Source organism: Eleutherodactylus coqui, chromosome 5 (assembly GCF_035609145.1).
Source record: "Eleutherodactylus coqui strain aEleCoq1 chromosome 5, aEleCoq1.hap1, whole genome shotgun sequence".
Classification (NCBI taxonomy): domain Eukaryota; kingdom Metazoa; phylum Chordata; class Amphibia; order Anura; family Eleutherodactylidae; genus Eleutherodactylus; species Eleutherodactylus coqui.
This window is the reverse complement of record NC_089841.1, coordinates 179,118,816-179,127,418: the sequence shown is the minus strand read 5'-3', so window position 1 is coordinate 179,127,418 and position 8,603 is coordinate 179,118,816.

The window sequence follows — 8,603 nt, the reverse complement described above, 5'->3', positions numbered from 1 at the left end:
AACACAGAATCCTAAGAAATGATACCCCAAAATTCTTATATTATGGTGAATACAATTATTTACGAAAATACACAGGTCAGAAGAGCTGACAGATCCCCCTTTAAAAAGATATATCGACATGAACCTGCTTGGAGAATGCCAGAAGAAAGATTTTTGGGGGCAATCCTTTGGGTAAATGGAGCCATATGGAGACACTAGCTGATATACCCTTTCAGTATATGCACACAGAGGTCAGTTAGATTGTTCTCAGTATATACACATAGAGTGAGGTAGATTCTACTCAGTATATACACATAGAGGTGAGGTAGATTCTCCTCAGTATATACACATAAAGGTGAGGTAGATTCTCCTCAGTATATACACATAGAGGTGAGGTAGATTCTCCTCAGTATATACACATAGAGTGAGGTAGATTCTCCTCAGTATATACACATACAGGTGAGGTAGATTCTCCTCAGCATATACACATAGAGGTGAGGTAGATTCTCCTCAGTATATACACATAGAGGTGAGGTAGATTCTCCTCAGTATATACACATAGAGGTGAGGTAGATTCTCCTCAGTATATACACATAGAGTGAGGTAGATTCTCCTCAGTATATACACATAGAGTGAGGTAGATTCTCCTCAGTATATACACATACAGGTGAGGTAGATTCTCCTCAGTATATACACATAGAGGTGAGGTAGATTCTCCTCAGTATATACACATAGAGGTGAGGTAGATTCTCCTCAGTATATACACATAGAGTGAGGTAGATTCTCCTCAGTATATACACATAGAGGTGAGGTAGATTCTCCATAGTATATACACATAGAGGTGAGGTAGATTCTCCACAGTATATACACATAGAGGTGAGGTAGATTCTCCTCAGTATATACACATAGAGGTGAGGTAGATTCTCCTCAGTATATACACATAGAGTGAGGTAGATTCTCCACAGTATATACACATAGAGGTGAGGTAGATTCTCCACAGTATATACACATAGAGGTGAGGTAGATTCTCCTCAGAATATACACATAGAGGTGAGGTAGATTCTCCTCAGTATATACACATAGAGGTGAGGTAGATTGTCCTCAGTATATACACATAGAGGTGAGGTAGATTGTCCTCAGTATATACACATAGAGTGAGGTAGATTCTCTTCAGTATATACACATAGAGGTGAGGTAGATTCTCCACAGTATATACACATAGAGAAGCATTAGATTCTCCTCAGTATATACACAAGAGGTGAGGTAGATTCTCCACAGCATATACACATACAGGTGAGGTAGATTCTCCTCAGTATATACACATAGAGGTGAGGTAGATTCTCCTCAGTATATACACATAGAGTGAGGTAGATTCTCCACAGTATATACACATAGAGGTGAGGTAGATTCTCATCAGTATAAACACATACAGGTGAGGTAGATTCTCCTCAGTATATACACATAGAGGTAAGGTAGGTTCTCCTCATTATATACACACAGAGGTGAGGTAGATTCTTCTCAGTATATACACATAGAGGTGAGGTAGATTCTTCTCATTATATACACACAGAGGTGAGGAAGATTCTGCTCAGTATATACACATAGAGATGAGGTAGATTCTCTTCAGTATATACACATAGAGGTGAGGTAGATTCTCCTCAGTATATACACATAGAGCTGCATTAGATTCTCTTCAGTATATACACATGGAGGTGAGGTAGATTCTCCTCATTATATACACAGAGGTGAGGTAGATTCTCCTCATTATATACACATAGAGGTGAGGTAGATTCTCCTCATTATATACACATAGAGGTGAGGTAGATTCTACACAGTATATACACAGAGATGAGGTAAATTCTCCACAGTATATACACATACAGGTGAGGTAGATTCTCCTCAGTATATACACATGGAGGTGAGGTAGATTCTCCTCAGTATATACACATAGAGATGAGGTAGATTCTCCTCATTATATACACATAGAGGTGAGGTAGATTCTTCTCAGTATATACACATAGAAGAGCATTAGATTCTCTAGGTACAAGGGTCTTCCACGGCAGCGCCCCAGAAGCCAGCAAGCCCCTCAGTGCTAAAGCGCTGAGCAGGGTTGGCACTAGGGAGGCCATACTGCGAGAGCGCCCAGCTACAGGGAGCGGAGGACAGCAGGGAGGCTGACAATCCCTCAAGAGCAGACGCAGCACCGCCAGGCAGAGGCCGCGGCTCAGGCACAGCAACAGCAGACCCCATGACTGATGGAGTAGGGCAAGTAGGAGAACAGCCGGGTGGGGTGGGGGAGTAGTACGACAGCAGCCAGGGGACCAAGGGCAAGCCAAGCGTCTGAAGAGGCCCCAGTGAAAGGAGGCAGGAGGGGAAATAATGGCCTTGCAAGCACCTTCCAGGACCTGCACCTATTCAGCCAATCGGGAGCTAGGGGTGTGCTAGAAGCGTTCCTCCATGGAAGCACTGGCAAACCCCTAGCTTCCGGTGGCGTCAAGATACAATGATACCGAGGTAAGGTAGATTCTGCTCAGTATATACACATACAGGTGAGGTAGATTCTGCTCAGTATATACACATACAGGTGAGGTAGATTCTGCTCAGTATATACACATACAGGTGAGGTAGATTCTGCTCAGTATATACACATAGAGGTGAGGTAGATTTTCCTCAATATATACACATAGAGGTGAGGTAGATTTTTCTCAATATATACACATAGAGGTGAGGTAGATTCTCCGCAGTATAAACACATAGAGGAGCATTATATTCTCCTCAGTATATAGACATAGAGGTGAGGTAGATTCTTCTCAGTATATATCAATAGAGGTGAGGTAGATTCTTCTCAGTATATACACAGAGGAATGAGGTAAATTCTCCTCAGTATATGCACACAGAGATGAAGCAGATTATCTCCTCAGTATATACACATTGACGAGCATTAGATTCTCCTTAGTATATACACATAGAGGTGAGGAAGATTCTCCTCAGTATATACACATAGAGATGAGGTAGATTCTCTTCAGTATATACACATAGAGGTGAGGTAGATTCTCTGCAGTATAAACACATAGAGGAGCATTATATTCTCCTCAGTATATAGACATAGAGGTGAGGTAGATTCTTCTCAGTATATATCAATAGAGGTGAGGTAGATTCTTCTCAGTATATACACATAGAAGTGAGGTAAATTCTCAGTATATACCAATAGAGGTGAGGTAGATTCTTCTCAGTATATACACATAGGAATGAGGTAAATTCTCCTCAGTATATGCACACAGAGATGAAGCAGATTATCTCCTCAGTATATACACATTGACGAGCATTAGATTCTCCTTAGTATATACACATAGAGGTGAGGAAGATTCTCCTCAGTATATACACATAGAGATGAGGTAGATTCTCTTCAGTATATACACATAGAGGTGAGGTAGATTTTCCTTAGTATATACACATAGCAGTGAGGTAGATTCTCTTCAGTATATGTACATAGAGGAGCATTATATTCTCCTCAGTATATACACATAAAGGTGAGGTAGATTCTCCTCAGTATAGAAATCATTTCCCTAGGTCTTATGTTGTGACCCCTTTACTTTTCCTATGTAGGACCAAAAGAAGGATTTATTGTGCAAAATTTCATGTTTGCACAACAGCAGGAATTTAGAGAATTAGTGGCAAGTCAGTCAGTGAGGGCTTTCACCTTTATATATATATAGACTAGTAATTATTAAGAAATGATCGTACCAGTTCTTGTAGCTCTGCTATATGGTACATCCATTATGATCCCCACACATCACACACACAGCTCTCCTACATGCATCCTGATTCACAAACCTCACACACACACATTCATAATCTCTGTGGTGGCGGTAGGTTGGTGTCTTCTATCAGGACCACTGAGTTATGTATGAGATAATAACAGCTTAGTTGTATTCTCATTTTGTTATTTTTGTCCTTCCCTTCCAAGAGCCCTAACTTTGTTGTTCTTCTGTCGGTCAGGCTGTGTTTTATATATGTTGTAGGACCTGGGATGACGTCACCAGGGGCGAAGTATGAGAAGCACCCACACACAGTGTTGTTAGTAGTATGATTTAGTGTATGTGCCAGGAAATCTAAGCAAAGTATAAAAGCACTGTGTGATAGCATTATACAGATGCGTGCTGTCTTAACTGTAGAGTGTAGACAAATATTCATAAGAAATAATTTATAAGATATATATATATATATATATATATATATATATATATACACACACACACACACGCACACAAACCAAATGTGTGTGTATATGTTTTTGAGAATAATTAGATTTCTCTGCACTCAGAAATGCTAACAGCATTTACAAGACAGGAACTACTGAAATAATTACTGTCCAATGCAAAATTACCCGGTTACTTAGGTAAGTGTAGTATTCATCAGAAGTGTTTTGCATTCATCAGAAGTGTTTTGCAAACATACACAGACTTTCATCTATCTTTTGATCTGAGCCCATGACACAATCCAGCAATGAGACAAATTTCAAGAGCAACCACAAGTGGTTTATAAAATGTCCTTTTCTGTAGTTTTTTTCTGACCTGCTTACAGGAAATGTATAATCAGAAAATGACAAATTTCAAACAGATTTTATTTATGAAGATATTTTTTAATTGCTCGTATATGCATATAATAAGAACTAGTGAAGTATTCCAGTTTTCATATTGGCCACTAGAGCAGATGGGGCTTCCTGTTTTCTGCATCTTACTTATCGGCTTTGCTGTGTAGACTAGGACAAAATGAGCAGTGCTATTTTATTATCTCTAACCCCTTAACGCTGCAGGGTGTACATTTACGTACTGCAACGGTAGGGTATGTAAGAACATCATACACCGCGGGTGTTTCTTACAGCCGACACCCAGCGGCAAGAGCCCCACTTAGCCGTGCGGATAATCGGGCCTGTAAACCCTTTAAATGCCACTGTCAATTCTGACAGCGGCATATAAATCCCGTACGGCCACCCGCGATGAGATTGCAGGGAGCCGTTTGGGTGTCATTGCAGATGAGGGCTTTCTGAAAGGCCCCATGGCTGTCACTGCAATATGCCTATCAAGCCATCCCCATGAGGTGGCTTGATAGATTGCCTCCCTGATTGCAGTATGATGTAATGCTACAGCATCGCAAGTTGTTGTCCCCCCTCGAGACTAAAAAAAAAAGTAAAAATAAGAAAAATAAAGTTTTACTAATTATAGAAGAAAAGTAATAAAAGCTTAAATCACCCCTCTTTTGAAATATTTCTAATAAAAGAATCTAAATCCTAAAAGAAAAATAATATTCTGGTATTGCCGCGTCCGTAAAAGTACGATCTATCAAAGTAACACATTATTTATACCGCACGATGAACATTGTCCGAAAAAAAAAAAAGCGCCAGAAATGCATTTTTTTAGTCACCCTTTCTCCAAGAAAGAATGCAATAAAAAGCGATCAAAAAGTCGTATGTATTCTAAAATGGTACCAACGGAAACTACGGGACATCTTGCAAGAAGTGAGCACTCGCACAACTGTTTTGATGGAAAATACAAAAGTTATTGTGCGCAGAAGGTAGATTATTTAATAAAATTTAACCCCTTCCCACTCCAGGACGTACATTTACGTCCTGGAGCATCGGGGTATGTATGAAGGGAGGTTGCAGGCCGACCTCTCTGCATACAGCGCGGGCGTCAGCTTTTTAGTACAGCTGACACCTGCGGGCAATAGCCGCGATCAGGGGAGCCGTGCAGGTGTCATGGCTGCCGGGGGTCTTCTGAAAGGCCCCAGGGCTGCCTTGAGAGACTGCCTATCAAGCCATCCCCGTGGGCTGCCTGTCAGAATGCAGTATGACGTAATGCTATAGCCTTACGTCATACTGCAGGAGCGATCAAAGCATCGCATATTGTAGTCCCCCAGGGACTACAATATGAAAAAAAGATGAAAAAAAGATCAATAAAGTATTTTTAATTGTAAAAAAAAAAAAGTTATAAAAGTTTAAATCGCTCCCCTTTTGCCATATCTATAATTAAAAAGTCTAAATAATAAAATAAAAATACATATCTGGTATCGCCGCGTCTGTAAAAGTCCGATCTATCAAAGTAGCACATTATTTTTCCCGCACGGTGAACGTTGTTCGAAAAAAAAAAAGTTGTACGTATTCTGAATTAGTATTAACGAAAACTACATGACATTCCGCAAAAAATGAGCTAATGCTAAACTACGTAGACGGAAAAATAAAAAAGTTATTGCGCACACAAGATGACCACAGAAAATAATTGAAAAAAATTAAATGTCTTTGAAAAAAAAAAAGAGTAGTATAGTAAAAAAAAAACTTTACAAGTTTGGTATCGTAGCAATCGTAGTGACCCATAGAATAAAGTTATCATGTCTTTTTTGTTGCAGTTTGTGCGCAGTAGAAACAAGACGCACTGAAAGATGGCGGAATGTCTGGTTTTTTTTCATTGTACCCCACTTAGAATTTTTTTTTACGTTTTTCAGTACATTATATGGTACATTAAATAGCACCATTGAAAAATACAACTCGTCCCACAAAAAACAAGCCCTCATACAGCAACGTCAATGGATAAATAAAGGAGTTATAATTTTTTTAAGGGGGGGAGGAAAAAACGAAAATGGAAAAAAAGGGCCACATCATGAAGGGGTTAATGTCTTTTAATAAAAAATCAAAGTAGTACAGCAAAAAAACCCAAACTATATAAGTTTGATACTGTAGTAATCGTACCGACCAATAGAATAAAGTTATCATGTCATTTCTGTTAAAGTTTGTGCGCCGTAGAAACAAGACGCACCGAAAGATGGCGGAATGTTGTTGTTCTTTTTCATTTTACTCCACTTAGAATTTTGTGAAAGTTTTCCGGTACATCATATGGTAAATTAAATTGTGCCATTTAAAAATACAACTCGTCCTGCAAAAAACAAGCCATCATACAGCGACATTGATGGAAAAATAAAAGAGTTACGATTTTTTAAAAGGGGGGAGGAAAACATGAAATGGAAAAAAAAGGGCCACGTCATAAAGGAGTTAAAGACTACACAAATTAATGACATTACTCGCAGCTGGCCATTCAAACTGAATGGCATTGGCCACATTATGCCAAAAGCATAACACACCATTCAACATGGTTGAGGCTGCTATATCTGTAGTACTAGTATAGTAAGGGTGCATTCACACATGGAGATTTTATTCAGGTTTTTTATGCAGTTTTTATAGCCAAAACCAGTAGTGGATCCAAAAAGAACAGAAGTTGTATCTGCCCTTTGTTACTTCTCTTCTTTTATTATCCTAAGGCTTCTTTCCCACGAGCGTATATCAGGCCGCTGTTTTCACGGGCGGCCGATATACCCTGTGATCTGATGCATTGGATTCCAATGCATCAGATCACATGGTCGTGTTCCTGTGATGTAAAAACATTTGGCTGGGCAATATAGCGCCGGGCGTTTTTACGTTGTGCCCAAAACATTGTCCTAGAATACGTCAGTCGCTGCATGGGCTCCTATGGGAGCCAATGACAGCGGCAGGAGAATGGAGGTGGGAGGGAGTTTAGCAGCGTGACTGCTAAACTCCCTCCCTCTTCTCTCCTCCCCTCCGGCCTAGTTGCAATGGGAGGAGGCGGGACAGGCCACTCCCCGCCCCTTATCCATAGTCATCAATAGGAAGAGGCAGAACGGGGCGGTGCTTAGCTTCACCCCCACTCCGCCCCTTCCCATTGCAAAGAGCGGGGAGGAGACCAGAGGTGAGCCTGCGAGGGGGAGGGAGGGGAAAGGGGCAATGGCATGGTGACCTCAGCGTATATGCGCAGGGGCCCATGTCGTGTGAATAGGTGCACAAACGTTAGCTTTGTGCACCCGTTCATGAGCTTTAAGGCCACAGATGGTAGTGTATATCAGCTGACCGTAAAAAAGGTGGCCGATATACGCTCATGGGAAAGAAGCCTTGGGGCTTATTCAGATAGACATATATCGATCGTGTTTTCACGCCTGACCAATATATACGCTGCCCCTCTCTGCAAGGGGAGGAGGTGGGGCGGGAGCTAGTGCATTGAGCTACCGCCCCCTCTCCGCCCCTCGCCACTGTTTGCAATTGGAGGGATGAGACGGGGGCAGAGCTAAGTTCCACCCACGTCTCGCTCCTCCCATTGCAAACAGCGGTGAGGGATGGAGAGGGGGTGGGAGCTCAATGCACTAGCTCCCGTCCCACCTCCTCTTGCAGAGAGGAGCAGCGTATATTGGTTGGGTGGGAAACCCCGACCGATATACGTTTATCTGAATAAGCCCTTACCTGGTTTTGGTTTAAAAAAACTTAAACAAAGCATGGACATGTGAACACAACCTAACACTATACACATACATAAGGGTCTGTATGCATCTCCCATGTCACTCCCTTGCCTTGGGGAAGGAAGCTGTGCTTCCTCAATTCACGCAGACTGTAGTAGTATGTGTATTTGTGACAATTCTCTCCCATTTATGTTTTCTTCACTTTTTATACGTACAATACATGTAGGGTTTATCTCCAATATGGCTGCCCCCAGGGGTTGTAGTAATTAAACAATTCAAAAAAAATGTTTTTTCTTAATAACAGAATATAAATGTCAAGTTAATTT